Source organism: Eptatretus burgeri, chromosome 3 (genome assembly GCF_056783735.1).
Source record: "Eptatretus burgeri isolate ZD-2024b chromosome 3, Ebu_testis_v1, whole genome shotgun sequence".
NCBI classification, from domain to species: Eukaryota; Metazoa; Chordata; class Myxini; order Myxiniformes; family Myxinidae; genus Eptatretus; species Eptatretus burgeri.
This window is the reverse complement of record NC_140963.1, coordinates 108,870,601-108,889,973: the sequence shown is the minus strand read 5'-3', so window position 1 is coordinate 108,889,973 and position 19,373 is coordinate 108,870,601. Positions and strand designations below refer to the sequence as shown.

General features: G+C 42.0%; 1 protein-coding gene across 3 annotated transcripts in view; it reads left to right on the top strand.

Moving 5' to 3' along the window:
- The window catches only part of LOC147030671 (uncharacterized), a 58,130-nt gene that overhangs the window by 3,648 nt on the left and 35,109 nt on the right, over nucleotides 1-19,373 (top strand). For 2 of the 3 annotated variants that reach the window (XM_085874942.1, XM_085874940.1), the window contains exon 1: nucleotides 17,567-17,649. The exons of the other annotated variant lie outside the window; for it this stretch is intronic. The gene's annotated coding sequence lies outside the window, so the exon portion shown is untranslated. Of the gene's footprint in view, nucleotides 1-17,566; nucleotides 17,650-19,373 lie in introns of those variants that run through there. 3 annotated transcript variants of the gene reach the window in all.

Sequence of the window (19,373 nt, the reverse complement as noted above, 5' to 3'; positions counted from 1 at the left end):
GTGAGGACATGCTTTTGCATTCACCAACCCAACTAGGGCAGGTGGAGCTCTTCAGCCGTGGTCGGCAGTCCACCTCGGAGAAGGAAACTGATTGCAAATCCCCCTGCTGCCTTGTAGGGTATGTCTCTTTAGACAAAGGCATGGTCCACAGCTGATACTGTGGTGACGTTAGGAAGAGCATCTGGCCACAAAAACCTGCCTTAATCTGGGTTAGTTGCTGTGGTGACACTGGGTGGTGTTGATGCATTGTCCAGAGGGTACAGGATGTGGATGTGTGTCTTAACAGTTGACACTTACCGCCTGACAGTACAGGAGCTAGAACTCGGTCATAGTGTAGTCGGAGGCTGCTCTATCAGCAGGCGAATAATACCCTGTCTGCTTTAGTACCATGTCGTGCACGGATGGGTGTCCCTGAAGTGGGCTGGGGTGGGTCACCCACGAGGCCACTGGACTGCTGGTGTTACGGCATCAGGTCGTGTCAGCACACTGATGTCTGGGGTTGCTGTGGCATATACCATGGAGGATAGCTTTTATACTCAGGTTCCCTCACTTTCTTTTTCTTTGAAATATATGGCTGTACAAATGACAAATGGGAGCAAACCTGTCATGCATAGAGCACCCACTCGGCATGACAAGATAGGTGTTAGAGTTGCTCGTCTGAATGCTGGGACTCTGCGTGGTAGAGCTGGTGAGATCGCGGAAACTTTGAGCCGCAGAAGAGTGGATGTGTGCTGTGTCCAAGAAACAAGGTGGAGGGGAGGTGCTGCGAGAATGGTCACAGGTAGACATGATAGGTAAAAATTTTGTATAGATTGTGACTGGAACAGGTAGTGTTGGGATTATGGTGGCTGAGAAGTGGGTGGAGAAGGTGTTGGAGATTAAGAGGGTAAATGCAAGAGTTATAGTCCTAAAGCTGTTGTTTGATAAGAGTATATTAACAGTTGAATCAACATTTGCCCCACAGATAGGATAAAGTGAGGAGGAGAAGGATGAGTTTTGGAACACACTTGTACATGTTGTTTCAGGGATTAGTGAGAGAGAAGTTGTTGTGATCGGAGGGGATTTGAACGGACATGTTGGAGCATTGGCAGAAGGATATGAAGGTATGCATGGTGGGTCAGGTTTCAGATTTCGAAACACTGAAGGTGTAAGAATACTTGAGTTTGTGGACGCTTTAGATATGGTCATCTGCAACACAATGTTTAAGAGGAGGTCGAGGAGACTGATCACTTATGAGTCAGGAGGTATAAAGAGCCAGATAGACTGCTTTCTAGTTAGGAGATGAGATAGGAAGTTGATTAAAGATGTGAAAACAATAGGTGGAGAAGAATGAACCTTTTTCACATCAGCTGCCAGTGTGTGATGTAAAGTTAAGTTGGAGTAGGGAAAATAAGAAACCTTATGTCCCAAGGAGAAGAGTATGGAAACTAAGAGATCAGAATGTAAAGGAACATTTATATGGGGAACTTCTGGAAATGATTCTTGGAGACCCTATGGTGGGAGAGGATGTGGAGAGTTGTTGAAACTCTTTAAAATATGGGTTGCTGCGAGCTACTGTAAAGACATGTGGCTGGTTGAAGGGCCCAGCTCGACATGAGGCCACATGGTGGTGGAATAATGAGGTGGATATGGTGATTCATGAAAAAATAAAATTGTTTAGGATTTGGAAAGTGAGAGGGGATGAGGAGGAATACTTAGTGGCTAAATGTCTGGCAAGAAGGGAAGTTTACAAGGCTAAAAAATTAGTACAGGATTCACTTTCATATGTGATAAATAATGCAGATAGTAGAGGGGAGATATTTAGGATAGCAAAGCAAATGATCAGTCAAAAATATGGATCTTATTGGAGAACAATGTGTGAAGGATGATATGGGAAATGTACTGGTTGACCATGGGGAGATTAGAAATGCTTGGAGGAGTTACTCTGAGCACCTACTAAATGAGGAGCTCCATTGGAACAGGGATATTCTGGAGGCAGTAGAGCCGGTGCAGGGCCGACCACCTGAGATAAAGAAAGAATGGGTGAAGAAAGCCATCCATGAAATGAAGAATGGTTAAAGCGGCGAGCAGCACTGGTATCATCGCAGAGATGCTGAAGGCATCTGATGATATTGGAGTGAATTTAATCACTAAATTGAAAAATGCAATTATAAGGGAGACATCTGTCCCAGATGACTGGTTGAAGAGTGTAATGGTGAATATTTATAAAGGGAAGGGTGATGCCTTGGTTCAGAGCAACAATAGGGGTCTGAAGTTGTCAGACCATGGAATGAAAGTGGTGGAGAGAGTCGTGGATAAATTGATAAGACAGTGTGAATATACACGAAATGCAATTTGGTTTCATGCCAGGAAGGGGTACGATGGAGGCAATTTTTACAGTTGGGCAATTCCAGGAAAAATATCTGGGGAACAATAAACAACTGTACTTTATATTTGTGGATTTGGAGAAAGTGTTTGATCGGGTGCCTCAGGAAGTGGTGCAATGGGCCATGAGAAAGTTACGTGTGGAGGATTGGTTAGTCTGGGTAGTCATGGCAATGTATGATGGGCCAAAAATCTCTGTGAGGGTAAATGGAGTGTAGAGTGAGGATTTTGAAGTGAAACTGGGTGTTCATCAGGGGGTCAGTCTTGAGTCCAATCCTGTTCATCATGGTTCTTGAGGCTGTATCACAGGAATTTAGAGGAGGCTCACCTTGGGAACTCCTGTATGCTGATAGCCGACAGTGTGGAAGAGGTCATGGGTAAATATACAGTATGGAGGCCAGAGGACTGAAAGTGAATATAGGGAAAACAAAATGGACTGATTAGTGGTGTGGGAGAAGGAAGTGTGGAAAAAGAGGGAGGTGGCCCTGTGCTGTCTGTAGAAAAGGTGGAGGTAGCAATTCAATATTGTGTAAATCCTGCAAGTGCTGGGTGCACAAGAGTTGTAGTGGCATCGGGGTAGACTGCAGGTGGCACCTGACCTCAAATGTGCTGTTTGTGCAGTTAAACAAGTGACTCCAGTGAGAGCGGAAAGGTTAGTTTATGGGGATATATTCCTGGAATGTGTAGATAAATTCTGTTACATTGGTGATATGATTAGTGCAGGTGGTGGTGTGGAGGCAGCAATGAATGCACGAATTTGAAGTGGTTGGAGGAAGTTTAGGGAGCTGTTACACTTATTGACATCAAAAGCGACCTCTCTCCGATTAAAGGGAAAAATGGATGCAGCTTGCATTAGAGGCATGATGATGTATGGCATCGAAACATGGGTGATCAAAAAGGAGGACGAACGGAGGTGTGAATGAAATGAAATGAGATTGGTGAGGTGGATGTGTGATGTGACACTGAAGGAGAGGAAATCAAATGTGGAATTAAGAGATATGTTAGGTGTAGGAAGCGCTTGTGAGGTTATGCGTAGAGGGAGGTTGAGATGGTTTGGACATGTGGAAAGGATGTGGTTGGGTAGTTGTGTGAGGAGGTGTACGAATGTGAGTGGAAGGAGAGCTAAAGTCCGTCCGTGGAAAACATGGGATGTGTTGCTGAGAGCTGATCTTAGAGTGAAAGGCCTAACAAGAGGGCGAGCAAGGGATCATGCAGCTTGGAAAGCAGCCATAAGGTGAACCACGGCTTACACATGCAAGCACATGGAAACTGTCATAAAACGATGAGGATGATGAGGATGATGAGGATGATGATGATGATGAGGATGATGTACGCTGTCTGCCTAAACTAAAGATAATGATGCACCATGTACGTTACCTGCCTAAACTAAAGATATGGATGCACCATGTATGTTATCTGCCTAAACTAAACATAATGATGCACCATGTACGCTGCCTGCCTAAACTAAAGATAATGATGTACCATGCACGTTACCTGCCTAAACCAAAGATATGGATGGACCATGTACGTTACCTGCCTAAACTAAAGATAATGATGCACCATGTACGTTACCTGCCGAAACTAAAGATATGGATGCACCATGTACGTTACCTGCCTAAACTAAAGATATGGATGCACCATGTACGTTATCTGCCTAAACTAAAGATAATGATGCACCATGTGTGCTGCCTGCCTAAACTAAAGATATGGATGCACCATGTACGCTGCCTGCCTTCACTAAAGATAAGGATGCACCATGTACGTTAACTGCCTAAGCTAAAGATAACTAGAACGGGCACTCGTAGAGCGCATACCTTCGCCGCAGCCACTAGTTTGAACATGGCATGAGAGTGAAATGAGGAACTAAAATTCCACTAAATCTGCTCGGGAATTTCGCAAATTTAAAGTCCATGATCCGGATTTTGTGAAAGGATTTTGTTATTAGAACTATTACGATTATGACAATTTTCGGTGATTCGTTGTCCCGAGTGCCGAACTCTGTAGCATGTAGGGTCAGATTCGGTCGAATGTCACTGACCACGCAGACACGACCTGGGTCAAGTAGATCATGTTTTCAAATCCGAGCGAGGACAAAAACGTCATTTTAATTGGCGTCTAATTAAACAAGAAAGTAAAACTCCTTTTACTAAACCATGAGCGAAGCTATGTGCATATCAAACTATACCAAGTCTCCTTAATGAAAATTTGTTGTATTTTACTTTGTAACGAAGTTTGGTAGGGCCCTTATGGCCCTTGTTGCATCAACAGACACACAGTTTAGAGACAGAGATATATTCTCGTTATTACCTTTGTATTAAGTTGTCCACAACGCATCTCAATACAAATATGCATTTCGTGACCCCCATGACCTTTGACCCACAACCGCTCCCTAGGGTGACAATAGTACTATACCTTGTGTCATTTCAGAAGATGGGGAATTGAACACTGAACAATTTGGAGTTAATTTGATGTAAATCAGAAACATATTAACCGTTTTCATCATGAAAAAACGACATTGACCTTTTTGTGACCTTGACCTTTGATCCGATCGCTCCCAAAATCTAATGGATTTGTCCTTTCATGATGCCAAACAAATCCAAAACAATTAAAGCCTCTCTGCGTTTTGTTTTTTTTGCGTTGTTGTCCACAACGCTTTCCGATATAAATGTGAATTTGTGTGACCCCTTGACCTTTGACCCCCAACCGCTGCCTTGGGTGACAAAAGTACTATACCATGTGTCATATTAGAGGATGGGGAATTTAATTTTGAACATTTTGGAGTTAATTTGCTGTAAATCAAAACAAAATTGACAATTTAATCACGAAAAAACGATTTTGACCTTTTTGTGACCTTGACCTTAACCTTTGATCCGATCGCTCCCAAAATCTAATCGATTTGTCCTCTCATGATGCCAAACACATCCACAAAATTTCATGACAATCTGCGAAGTGGTTTTTGTGTAATGTTGTCCACAACGCTTCCCAATCAAAAACTCCATTTTGGTGACCCCCTTGACCTGTGACTTCCACAGACTAACTAGGGTTACAAACACTATACCATACGCTATATCAGTGGATCGGGATTTGAATACTGAACATTTTGGACCTAATTTGATGTAAATCGGAACAAAATTGACACTTTAATCGCAAAAAAACGATTTTGACCTTTTTGTGACCTTGACCTTGACCTTTGATCCGATCGCTCCCAAAATCTAATCGATTTGTCCTCTCATTATGTCAACCAAGTCTACAAAATTTCATGACAATCTGCTAAGTGGTTTTTGCGTAATGTTGTCCACGACGCTGCCCAATGAAAAATGCTTTGTGGTGACCCCCTTGACCTTTGACCCCCAACCGCTACGTAGGGTAATTACGCCACACTTTAATGTGGCATAGCCGAGAATGTAGAATTGAGTAATGAACATTTTGGTGTTGGTTTTATCTCGTTCGGATAAAAATTGACCGCGTTATGACGAAAAAACGATTCTGACCTTTTCGTGACCGTGACGTTGACCTTTAATCCGATTGCTCCCAAAAGCTTCGCCTGGCGTCCTTGAGTAACTGCACATCATCTCTGAAAATTTCATGCAAATCGGTCTAGCAGTTTTTGCGCAATGTTGTCCGCACACATATTTACCAATAAATAAATACACAGGGGTCAATACAATACCTTCATCAAACGAAGTTTGCGAAGGTAATGATGCACCATGTACGTTACCTGCCTAAACTAAATATATGGATGCACCATGTATGTTACCTGCCTAAACTAAAGATAAGGATGCACCATGTACGCTGCCTGCCTTCACTAAAGATAAGGATGCACCATGTGCGTTACCTGCCTAAACTAAAGATAATGATGCACCATGTGCGTTACCTACTTAAACTAAATATATAGTTGCACCATGTGCGTTACCTGCCTTCACTAAAGATAAGGATGCACCATGTGCGTTACCTGCCTAAACTAAAGATAATGATGCACCATGTGCGTTACCTGCCTTCACTAAAGATAATGATGCACCATGTGCGTTACCTGCCTTCACTAAAGATAAGGATGCACCATGTGCGTTACCTGCCTAAACTAAAGATAATGATGCACCATGTGCGTTACCTGCCTTCACTAAAGATAAGGATGCACCATGTGCGTTACCTGCCTAAACTAAAGATAATGATGCACCATGTGCGTTACCTACTTAAACTAAATATATAGTTGCACCATGTACGTTACCTGCCAAAACTAAAGATATGGATGCACCATGTACGTTACCTGCCTAAACTAAATATATGGTTGCACCATGTACGTTACCTGCCGAAACTAAAGATATGGATGAACCATTTGCATTGCCTGCCTAAATTACAGACATGGATGCACCATGTACACTGTCTGCCTAAGTTAAAGATATGCATGCACCATGTACGCTACCTGCCTTATCGAATGATTGGATGCACTGTGTGCGTTTCCTGTCTAAATTAAAGATATGGATGCACTGTGTGCGTTTCCTTTCAAAATTAAAGATACTAGTGCGTGCCCGTACATGCGTGGCCATACGTGCATGCCCATACGTGCGTAGCGGTACTTTAAAAAATAAAAAAACTTTCAAACAACCACACAGGCCATTCCTTCTCTCTTGTAAATGACGACTGGATTGGGGGCATTGTGTTTATCTATAAATGTGCATAAGAAATCGAGAAATTATTAGAATACAGTAAGTCATCACTATCCGGAAGTCCATATGTTGTAACCCGTAATGGGGAACGCGCTCTAACTTGGCCATAACTTGGGAACCACTTGTCCGATTAATTTCAAACCTTGAAAAGGCAAACAAACAGAGATTGCCTGAATTATAGATAGATAGATAGAAGATAGATACTGTGGGTGCAAAACGCCAAGCAACGTGTTCTGTCATTGGTAAGTGAGGATCTCTTCCCCATCGGCCAGGCCTACTCAGCAACGTGTCCTGTCATTGGTTTGGTAAATAAATGGCCATAACTTGGGAACCACTTGTCCGATTAATATCAAACCTTGAAAAGGCACATCCTCAGGTCCCCAGCAATATGTCTGGCAAGTTTCAATTACATCGGACCAGTGGTTGTTGAGAAACAGCGGTCACAGACACACTCTCTCTCTCTCTCTCTCTCTCTCTCTCTCTCTCTCTCTCTCTCTCTCTCTCTCTCTCTCTCTCTCTCTCTCTCTCTCTCTCTCTCTCTCTCTCTCTCTCTCTCTCTCTCTCTCTCTCTCTCTCTCTCTCTTTCTCTCTCTCTCTCTCTCTCACTCACTCACTCACTCACTCACTCACTCACACACACACACATTGCTGGAATTATAGATAGATAGATGGATGCACCATGTACGTTGCCTCCCTAAATTAAAGATATGGATGCACTGTGTGCGTTTCCTGTCTAAATTAAAGATATGGATGCACTATGTATGTTGCTTGCTGAAATTTAAGATACGGATGCACCATGTACATTGCCTGCCTGAACTAAAGATATGGATCCACCATCTATGTTGCCTGCCTGAATTAAATATATGGATCCACCATGTATTCATCTACCTAAGTTAAATATATGGATCTACCATGTATTCATCTACCTAAGTTAAAGATATGGATGCATCATATACTCATCTGCCTAAAGTAACTATATGTCCATTTATGAAGGCTGAAAGTAGATGATGTTCTCGCTGGTTGATCATTCTCTTGTACAGGTTGTTCCAAAAAGACCTGGAAACTTTGGTTGTTAATATATTTAGTTCCACAAATGACACAATGACACTCTTTGTTTTATATGATACAGAAACTCATGTTTTCTTTACTTTCAGTTCTGGTGATTTAATGTAAAAGAAAATGTTGACTCCACAGGAGACATCTCAGTGTGTCGAACGGTTCATCGAGACGAGATCCGACACGCGAGTTCAGCATAATTTCCTGACAAGTTATGGAAGGAATCCGCCATTGCAGACAGTCTAGTATCAGAGAGTGTTACAAGAGGTTTAAGGAGACTGCAAGTTGTCAGGAACAGAAAAGTACTGGTCAACCAAGCACAAGTGCAGCAGACGTTGAATGAGTGCGTGAATCATTTCAACAAAGTCTCAGAAAATCAATTTGGCGTACATCCAGAGAGCTGGGAATACCAACCAGCACTGCACACAGGATTATGCATAAAAGACTGAAGTTTTATGCCAATAACGTGCAGATTCTGCAGGAAATGAAAGGGCTTTCTTGAAGAAGTCCTTTCATTCAAGCTTCTGGGTCTCACTATCTGTGATGATCTATCCTGGGAAAGCCACATTTCCAAGCTGGCCTCCAATTTCAGTCCCTGACTGGGCATCCTCTCTCATGCAAAGTCCTTCCTTGGAACACCTGAGCACCTGACCACATAAAAAGCTTTCATCCACAGCCTAATGGAGTACTGCTCTCCCCTCTGGGCTGGTGCTCCTGCCTCTCACCTTCCTTGGCTTCACGGTGTGGAAACAGGCATTTAGGATCATTGGTATCTCCCGCGATGAGGCTGAGTCTTTGGGTCTCTCTCACTCTCTCACCACAGGCAGGTCGGTGGTCTTTCTGTCTTCTACCATCTCCTCTCCGGCTTCGCCCCCCCTCCCCACCCCTGCTCTGTCTGTGATTTGAAACCCACCATATTTCCACAGGGCGATCAAGGTCCACGATCAAATCCCCTTTTGGGAAAACTACCAAAATCAAGAATGAGTGCTCACCTTCACTCTTTCATTCCTCCTTTTTCCCCGCCTGTGGAACAAACTCCCACACTCTCTTCAATGCCACTCTTCCCTCAATGTCTGCAAAACAGCTGTTCACCACCATCTCTTATGTGCCTCCATCCAAAACCACAATCTTTTCTACCCCCGCTAATCCACCCCAAACCCACCTCCTTCAAATTCCCTGCTTTCCTTCCTCAAAGTCCTTTTAGGGTAAGAACCTGAAAGTCCCTGTCGTGTCCATCTTGTTTACTCTGTGTAGCCCGCCCCATCCCACTCCCTTCCACAGATCCCATGTCTCTGTTCCCAACTGTTTTGTCCTTCCCTCTCCCACTCCTATCTCCTGCTCTCCATTGTTGTACGTTCTGTGTGTTAGCTCTCATACGAGCCTCGACATTGTATACAAAAAAAGTAAAATAAAAAACTCAAACCGAATGATGGACCCAAATGCAAGGTGTTTGCCTTGGAAATGCTCAGTCACATAGAGGATGACGAAGATTACCTGAAAAAGGTCATGTTCACAGATGAAGCTTGCTTTCATGTACCAGGGAAGGTTAGCTGGCACAACGTGAGGATCTGGGGCTCTAAAACCCCCCACGTGGTCATTGAACACATGATTGACAGTCCAAAGGTCAATGTGTGGTGCGGCCTTCTCCATGACCGCTTCATGGGTCCGTTTTTCTTTGCTGAGGATACAGTGACCTCAAACATTTACATGAACATGGAAGGATTCGCCTTCCGACAGATTGAAGACCTGCAACCCGATATCATTTTTCACCAGGACGGTGCTCCCCCTCATTGGACCTTAGTCGTTTGAGCCATTCTGAATGAAAAATTTCCAGGTTGCTGGATAGTGGGGGCCAGGCGGACCAAACGCCTGGCCCCCACGATCACCAGACATGATTTTTTTTTATTGGTTATTTTTTTTCCTGTTGGGGTTTGTCAAAGATTTCTACAACACCATTGTGGCAAACCTGCAGGATCTTCGTTCTCGGATCACAGCTGCATGCGCTCATTATCTGGGGGAAAAAATTCATCGTTGGCACAGATTTGAGTGAAAATGTTTTCCAAGAAGGAAATACAGGTCACTGATGTTGAACAGAAACGAGGTTGGGAAACAGGATGTAGCCTTAAATGGGGTTCCTTGTATACAAGCAGCAATGGAGAATGCAAGTGTGTGTTTATCCAGCAAGCAGGTAGATAGGCTTCGGCTTTATTCTATTTTTAGGGATACTAGTGTAGAGAGTTTATTACCAGATAGAGTTAGGGAGCGAACACTATTGAAGGTTTATCTCACTTTCACCAAGTCCATCAGACAATCCTTCTTCAATTATGGTAAATTTCTTAAAATTCGTAGTATATGTATCGTAAAGGACATTTTTTGAAATTGGCTGTGCATGTTCGTCTTCCCTTTTTTATATAGTCCTTGCGGACACGTATTTTCTGGGGATTTGAGTATAATTAGTAAAAGCGAAATTAGGGATCTGATGAAAATGGGAGCTAAATACAGGGAACCAGTAACTCGACCTTGGAGCTGCATTAGGTCTTCAATTGTGGATTCTGTCTCTAATTTTGTTCACAAAATGTGCACCAAGTTTAAGTTATCTGTAAACAGTTTTCATGCATGGTTTAACAGAGTTGTGGAAGTCCTGGATAATAGGATTAATTTGTTTTCGTAGTCGAGGCTTGCTTTCACTGGGTCAGTCTAAACCAGTGTTGAACAAGCCGTGAGTTCGTAAAGACGTTCGGGAGCTTCATGATAGCTACGTAATAGCTCCAGTGGATAAGGCTGCTAATAATTTTGTTGTGGTTTGTAAAAAGTTTGATGCAGAGGTTTTATTAAGAGAGTTAGGATAGATACGGTTACTTTTACTAGTATAGCAAATACCAGATATGTTCCTTGTCATAAGTCGCTCCAAGATATTATCTCTGAGCATCAGGAGGTTTCAGTTAATAATTTCGGAATTAAATGTAAAGAGGTAAATGTTTGTATTCCTCGACTTTTCTGGATCACTAAGCTTCATAAGAACCCATACAAGTCGAGGTTTATAGTGGGTGCCGGGTGGTGTTCCACCAAACAGTTATCGGTTATCGTTAACTCAGGCTTACAAGTTGCTAGAGAACAGTTCAGGAAATATTGTTTAGCAATTGAGAATAATTCTGGTATTAACACTTTCTGGAGCATTAATTCTTCCGTTGAGTTCTTAGAAAGAATAAGATGCCTCAATATCAAGTCAGTTGAAGTTTTTTATTTTTCAAATCTTGATACAAATTTGGATTTAGTACGAGTGAGGGACTCACTCTTCAAAGTAATCGACAAGGGTTTTGACTCTTTTAATAAGTTTTTATGCGTCAAGTTTGATAGAGCATTCTTTTCTAAAAATAAATACTCAAGTTTTCATTGTTTTAAAAATCAGAAGTTTAAGGATGCTGTTGATTTTATTTTATTTAACACTTTTGTGTTTTTTTGTGGGATAATGTTTCAACAGGTTCAGGGTATTCCCATGGTTGGGAATTGCAGCCACCCGACGAGCGGACATTTTTCTTATTTTCTGTGACTTCTCATTTATGCAGAAACTGATGTAGGAGAATAAAATGAGGATTAGCTAAATGTAATCTCACACATGTCGTTATATAGATGGTATTTGTGTGGTTAACTATAATTTTTTTTTGATGGGGAGCTTCACAAGACTTATCCAGATAACCTGATTGTAAACAGGAGTGGTAATGATTGTACAGTTGCTGCATATCTGGATGTGTTGGTTAGAGTTGAACAGAATGGTGTTAGTGTGAGTGTATATCATAAAGTTTATGATTTCAGTTTCCCTGTAGTCTTGTACTCCTTTCCAGGTAGCAATGTACCAATTAAAATGGGTTACAATGTCTTTTCATCTCAGCTACTTAGATTTGCAAGAATTTGTTCAGTAAAGGATGACTTTGTGGAACATGCTGAGAAGGTTTTTTCATCATGATATACAGTACAGGGGATATTTGGCTGATTGTTTGATCAAGTCTTGTGAGAATGTCTTTCGACTCCATCGTCACATTTTATTGAAGTTTGGTTGGTTTTCGTGTGAACAAGTTCCGATTGCATTGCATTTGATACAATAATAATGAATTAATTATTTTAGTGAGGTAAATTCTATAATGGATACCATTGATTAAACATAAATATATATTTATAGATGGTATTAAATAATGGAGGTATTTCGATGAAAATACAATTTTAAAAACTTTTTTTTAGATCCTCGTGGAGGATCTCTAAGTCTTACTCACATTGTTGTTCTTCATCTTCTTCTTGTGGACTTTTTTGTTTCACAGCCTACAGTTTTCATCGAAACTCCCTGAAACTTGGTGTATATATGTAAAAATACCCTGCGCAGACAGTAACCATCTCCGATTTTGAAAATTCTTCCTAGAAAAAAAGTTATGATGTCAAAATATCATCCGCTAATGGGCATCGCCTAAAAAATTATCTCCAACTTGGCAAGCTTTTTGAATTATATTTGCGGAAATCGAACAGGGCATTAGCAGAGATGAATTACCGCACATATGATACATCACTATGACATCATATCAATTTTTATGACGTAATTCCTATTTTTTGACATTTTTTGTTTCACAACCCAGAGTTTTCATCGGATCTTCGTGAAACTTGCCATGTATATGCAGAAAGCCCACGCGCAGGCAGTAACCATCTCCGATTTTGAGAAAAAAAAGTTGACGTCATAATATCGCCGCTAATGGAAATCGCCTATACCATTATCTCCGAAACTGGGCAAGCTGTTTGAATTTTGTTTGCGGGAACCAAGCTGTGCATTAGCACAGATGATTTATCGCAAACCTGATACATCACAATAACGTCATATTCGTTTTTATGACGTCATCATTAAGAGGATGAGGATCTTAGCTCATTTGATCTTGTTTTCTAAAATACATTATAAATAAGCATTCATATAATTTAATGGTGGTTGCTAAGAAGATACGCAGTGCAGTCAGGGCAGCATGTTAAAAGTGGTTGTTAATGACTGTGTGAATATTTGAATGACAGGTTGAGTCTACGGTTAGATGGAGGTGGTATGTAATGGACATGTCTGCAAGGTACAGTGTTTATTGCTTCATATATTATCATATAAAGTATTGTATGATTAAAGTTAATCATATAAAGTAATACTTTAAATAAAAGTGGGAATTAAATAAGTTTGTTTGAGGATATTGCATTGCTATGTTGACTGACTGGACACAACTTTGGGTTGTGGGTCCATTGATGTTGATTAATCTAATGATATGGACCTGCGACTGGGGTTGTGGATCCACCGTTTGGAGAGGTTTTGGGCTGAAAGGATCGAAACCTCGATGAAAAACGGTGACAAGCTGATGATCCGGGCAGTTGGGAAATCAGTCGATTGATTATAAGTTAAGATTATAACTTCAAATATAATAGCTTTTGTTTAATACTTACCAGTACAATGTGTGTGTGTGTGTGTGTGTGTGTGTGTGTGTGTGTGTGTGTGTGTGTGTGTGTGTGTGTGTGTGTGTGTGTGTGTGTGTGTGTGTGTGTGTGTGTGTGTGTGTGTGTGTGTGTGTGTGTGTGTGTGTGTAGGGTTATATGTATGTGTGTCTCTTGTTATGTTTAGCTTTCTTCTTGGGACTATGGTGCATAATTGGTTTTTATTTTGATTATCTTGAGTGAAATGTTCCAATCCAGTCTCGAGGACTGAAATGCACTGACCCAGAGACAAGTTCCGAAATACTGTAAATATTTTCAAATTTACTGTAACCTACAATGCCATCAATCCTAAAGTATCAGAAAATGCTACCCACCCCTTCAGCTACCGGACGGTTTCATCGCTTATCGGCGAATAATCAGCGATAGCGCAGACAGCAATGCATACCAACGAGGCTCCCAAGTATGTACCATGTGCAAATATCAAAAGCAGTCAATATATAAAGAAAGACCCACGCACATCTCTCACCTGTGAATGGAGGGAAGAGCCAATCAGCTTTCAACGAATCAACTAAACCAAGGTAGTTAGGATTATATAAACAATTGACCCCTCCCACACTCCAGGCCGAATAAGCTGCATAAAGCAACCCAAGAAGACCAACACAAGGTAAATGCTATGCTGTTTTGAACCTTTCCCAGAGTTCTTTAACAACTATAAAGACATTCACACATGGTATACACATGAGAATCCCAATGCTGCAAAAAATCCCAATGTACTGCTCCCTCCTCTGGGGTGGTGCTCCTGCCTCACATCTATCTCGACTTCACGCTGTGGAAACCAAGGCTTTTAAGATCATTGGTATCTCCTGCGATGAAGCTGAGTCTTTGGGTCTCTTTCTCTCTCACTGCAGGCAGGTCATTGGTCTTTCTGTCTTCTTCCATCTCCTCTCTGGCCTTGCCACCCCTGCTCTGTCTGTGATCTCTACCCCCTATATTTCATCAGGGCATTCAAGGTCCACCAAAAACCCCCTTCTGGTAAAATTGCCAAAATCAAGAATCACTGCTCACCTTCACTCTTTCATTCGTCTTTTTCCCACCTTCAGAACAAACTCCCAGACACTCTTCAATCCCACTCCTCCCTCTAGGCCTTCAAAAAAGCTGTTCACCACCATCTCAAATCTTCCCCCATCCAAAATCTTCATCTTTACTACACCCGTTAATCCACCCCAATCACACCTCCTTTGAATTCCCTGTTTTCCTTCCTGAAAGTCCCTGTAGTACCATCTTCTTTACCCCCCTGTACCCCGCCACATCCCTCTCCCTTCCAAAGATATCCTATTGTCTTTGTTTCCCACTATGTTGTGTAACTTCCCTCTCCCGCCTGTCTTGTCTCCTGCTTTGTTATGTGTGTTGTATGGTTCTGTGTATTAGCTCTTACATGAGCCTCGACTTGGTATCAATAAAAAATTTAAAATAACTTCAGTGTGATTTCTAAAATCCTCAGTTTTTATCCGATTGACTTGAAAATTGAAGAGGATTTATATTTCAGGCGACTGAATTCAAACAGCCAGTTATTTTTGACGTCAACATCGACCAAAACGTCAACATCGGCCAAAGATCAACAACTAAGCTGGAACTCCTAAAATCCTCAATTTTCATCACATTGACTTGAAATTTGAAAAGGATTTGCATATCAGGTCACTGAATTCAACCAGCCAATTATTTTTGAGGTCAACATCGGCCAAAAGGTCAACAAACGCTCTACATTAAAAAAAAGGATTTTAGAAATTTTCATCATTGATTGAGGTTAAATCAAAATTGATGGTGAATTAACAGGGGTATAAACACTGATGCAAAAACTGATCCCTGCAACTACAGACCAATCAGCCTGTTCCCAATCATCAGCAATGTCGTGGAATCCATCATCGCTTCCCACATTAAATCCTTCCTCTTCTCCAATGGCTTGATTTCTGATCATCAATTTGGATTCAGACCAGGTCACTCTACCCTGGATATGCTACTTCTGTTTTCCCAACAATGGATGGAGGTCCTCAATGCCAGACATGAGATCAGAGCCATGTCCCTTGAAATATCGTGAGCTTTCGATAGAGTCTGGCATCCCACACTGCTCACGGAACTCTCTTCTTATGGTATCCAAGGCAATCTTCACTCATGGCTCGCAGACTTCCTTTCCCATCGCAGTCATCACGTGGCTCTTACTGGAATTCTGTCATCTCATCTTCCTGTCCAGGCTGGAGTTCCTCATGGTAGCGTTCTGGGCCTTTTCTTTTTATGGTTTTCATCAATGATCTCTCAGATTCCATAAAAAATCCTCTTTATCTCTTTGCTGATGACCCCACCCTCTGCCGTACCATCTCTTCCCTCTGATCGGCAGGAAGCAGCCTCTTCACTCTCTGCATACCTGGATAAAATCACAAGCTGGTCAAACACTTGAAATATTTCTTTTAATCCTGACAAATCTCACACCTTCACCTTGTCTCTCCAAAAGGACCATCTGGAAAACCCCTTCATCTACTTTCTCAACAATTCCATTGAACAAGTCCTTTCATTCCAGCTTTTGGGTAACACAATCTGCCAAGATCTTTCCTGGAAAAGCCACATTGCCAAGCTGGCCTCCAAAACCAGTTGCCGACTGGGCATCCTACGTCGTTAAAAGTCCTTCCTCGGCACACCTGAGCTTCTAGCCATTTACAAAGCTTTCATCCGCAGCCTGATGGAGTACTGCTAACCCCCTCAGGTGACAGGCGAGAGCACCACCCCAATCTCGGCCACGCTGTGGACACCAAGTCTTTTAGGATCATTGGTATCTCCCGCGATGAGGCTGAGTCTTTGGGTCTCTCACTCTCTCACCGGAGGCAGGTTCTGTAGTCTTTCTGTCTTCTACCGTCTCCTCTCCGGCCTCACTCCCATCCTGCTCTGTCTTTAATCTCCCCCCCCCCACTCCCAATATTTCATCAAGGTGCTCAAGGTCTGCCAAAAAACCCCTTCTGGTGATGAAACTGCTAAAATCAAGAATCACTGCTCACCTTCACTCTTTCATTCCTCTTTTTTTTCCTGTCTCCAAAACAAACCCCCCCACACTCTCTTCAATCCCGCTCCTCCCTCCAGGTCTTCAAAACAGCTGTTCACCACCTCGTACCCACCTCCTTCAAATTCCCTGTTTTCCTTCCTGAAAGTCCCTGTAGTACCATCTTGTTTACGCCGTGTACCCCACCCAATCCCTCTCCCTTCCACAGATATCTTACTGTCTTTGTTCCGCACTATTTTGTGCTTCCCTCTCCCGCCCCTCTTGTCTCCTGCTTTGTTACACGTGTTGGATGTTTCTGTGTATTAGCTCTTCCACGAGCCTCGACTTTGTGTAGAAAAAAAAGAATAAAACTACGGTGGCATTTCTAAAATCCTCAATTTTCATCCCATCAACTTGAAATTTGAAGAGGAATTTCATATTTTGTCGTTGAATTCAATCACCAATTATTTTTGAGATCAAATTTGTTTTTATGGATTTCGCAAGTGTTGTGCTATGCATGACATCTTCCTCGGTGGCTTGTTTGTGAACAAAATGTCTCAAAAAGTTGTGGACGGATTTGAACGAAACTTTGTGGAAGAGTTGGTTAGGTGACGGGGACAAGGTGATGAAATTTTAGTTAGTGGGATGTAAAAGGTAAGATAATTATCAGCGTGGTGGAGGTACACACTCTACCAAGTGCCCTTCTAGTTTCATATGCAGCCTGTGGCTGCTGGGTGCATCATTTTCGAGAAGCACGGCTGTGCCACTGACACAGTGCCCCTGTTACCAGTGAGCTTGTACTCATTTTGCCAACCTTGGAAGGATAATAGGCTGAGTCAACTCACCTGGTGTTATTTCAACGGAACGAACAGAAGCTTGAACTTAAGACCCTAAGATCTTAAGCCAGCCCTCTTAACTGTTTAGCCAACACCAGGCTTCTGTATGTTGCTGATAACATCAAAGAACAGAGGGAACGGTCCTGAAGTCTTGAGGCAAACCACGTCCTCCCCCCCCCCCGCCCCCCACGTCACACAAAGGGCAGGCACGGTTATGTTTTACCTTCGTTTCCACTCCGACTGCTCATTCAGATGGTCTCAGGTTTGAAGTTTTTATTTTATTTGCTAACAACTATCGTGGTCGTTGTAAGTTTATTTCAACTTGTGATAAATGCAAATGCTGTGGATTCGAGCAAACCATGTCTTTGGTTTGGGAATGAATTTTCGAAATTGGTTTTTTCAACAAAAATATGTAAATTATGGGCTGTTAGAATGTGTGACCACGAGGGACAAGTAATTGTAATTAATTAAACTCTCCGAGATAGTGAGCCTTGACACTGGAGCTCAGCCGAGCATTCCTCTTGGGAGAAAAAGTTTGGGCTGGTTCAGTGATGTCATAATCGTTTTGCTATTGTTCCGCGACTTCGCATTTTCACTGCGAAATCCAGTCTTGGTTGTAGAGGTGGACTTTTCCAGGACGTTTTGATACATCTTGAAGATTCCCATAACTACTACTACTGTAACGGCTCCAATGATTCTGATCCCTTCTTGAGGAGGTCGCCGGGGAACATTTTAGAACCAAGCCTTTCACGAACCGGCTGGCGAGGTCTGACTTTCTAATGAAGGTGCAGGAATTTGTAACCTGATCAAGGGAGGCGGCAATAGCTCGACTACTTTTTCACGAAAGACACCGTGAGATCTTTAATAACTACCAACAACCAGTACTGGCAGAAGGGTCCTCCGACATCAAATATACCGAAGGATTATTGAGGAACATCAAATATTGAGGATTTCTGTATTTGGAAAAGTTTTACTGAGTTATACTACAAATTACTAGTTATCCTTAGACCAGCCATACAATGGCAATGTGGAAATTGTAATTAATTATCAGGAACTTCTGGTTTTAGATTTGTGAAAGTGTAAAAAAAAAAAAATAAAATTCATGATGGTTGGTAAAGTTCACTGCAACATCTCGCAGGTTTAGCACATTTAATAACGTACATGGAAATGGCATTGAAAGTTGCATTTCATGCAAAGTAAAGAGCTTGTACGTCATTTTTATTTAATCGTGTGCAACCTGTGGCTGCCGAGCTGCACCATTTTTCTGGGGGCACAGCTGTGACACTGATGCAGTGCCTCAATTACCAGTAGGCTGATATTCATTTTGCCAACCTTGGACGGGTGACAGACTGAGTCAACCCACCTGGTATTAATTAAACTAATTAACAGGTGACAGGGGGTTTGAACTCGACCATAAGATGTTAAATAAGCCAGCCACCTTAACCGTTAAGCCAACACCACACTTTAATACGTCATGATTGTGATGGTGATGTATAGATAGAAACATGAAAGCTTGCCACTTTGCAAATTTTTATTTTTGTACACCATGTCAAGTTTCACCTTGAGCACCCTATGGATATATAGGGGGCACAGAGCACAGACAGAGCAAGGGGGGATGGGAGGGGGGTCAAGGCTGGAGAGGAGATGGGAGAAGACACAAAGAGTAGAAGGCAATGTAATTTAAGGGGAGAAAATGTATGTTTCAGAGCTATTTCTCTTGGACTTTCTCCCGCAAGCAAAAGCAAGTATGATAGTAGAAAATAATTTTGTTTGTGAATTAGAATATTTGTTTGTTCTTATCGACAGAAGGAGAAACTTTTTTTTTTTTTTCCATATCTAACCACAAATGCCTTGCGGTCTGTCTGTATAATAAGATAAGGGTTAAGTCACCACCACTTTGCAATAACAAAGTAAAACTGGAAGTTGCAGGCTACTTGACGACTTCCAAGCTGCTTTCGCAAATCAAACGTTTAAAAAGTTATCATG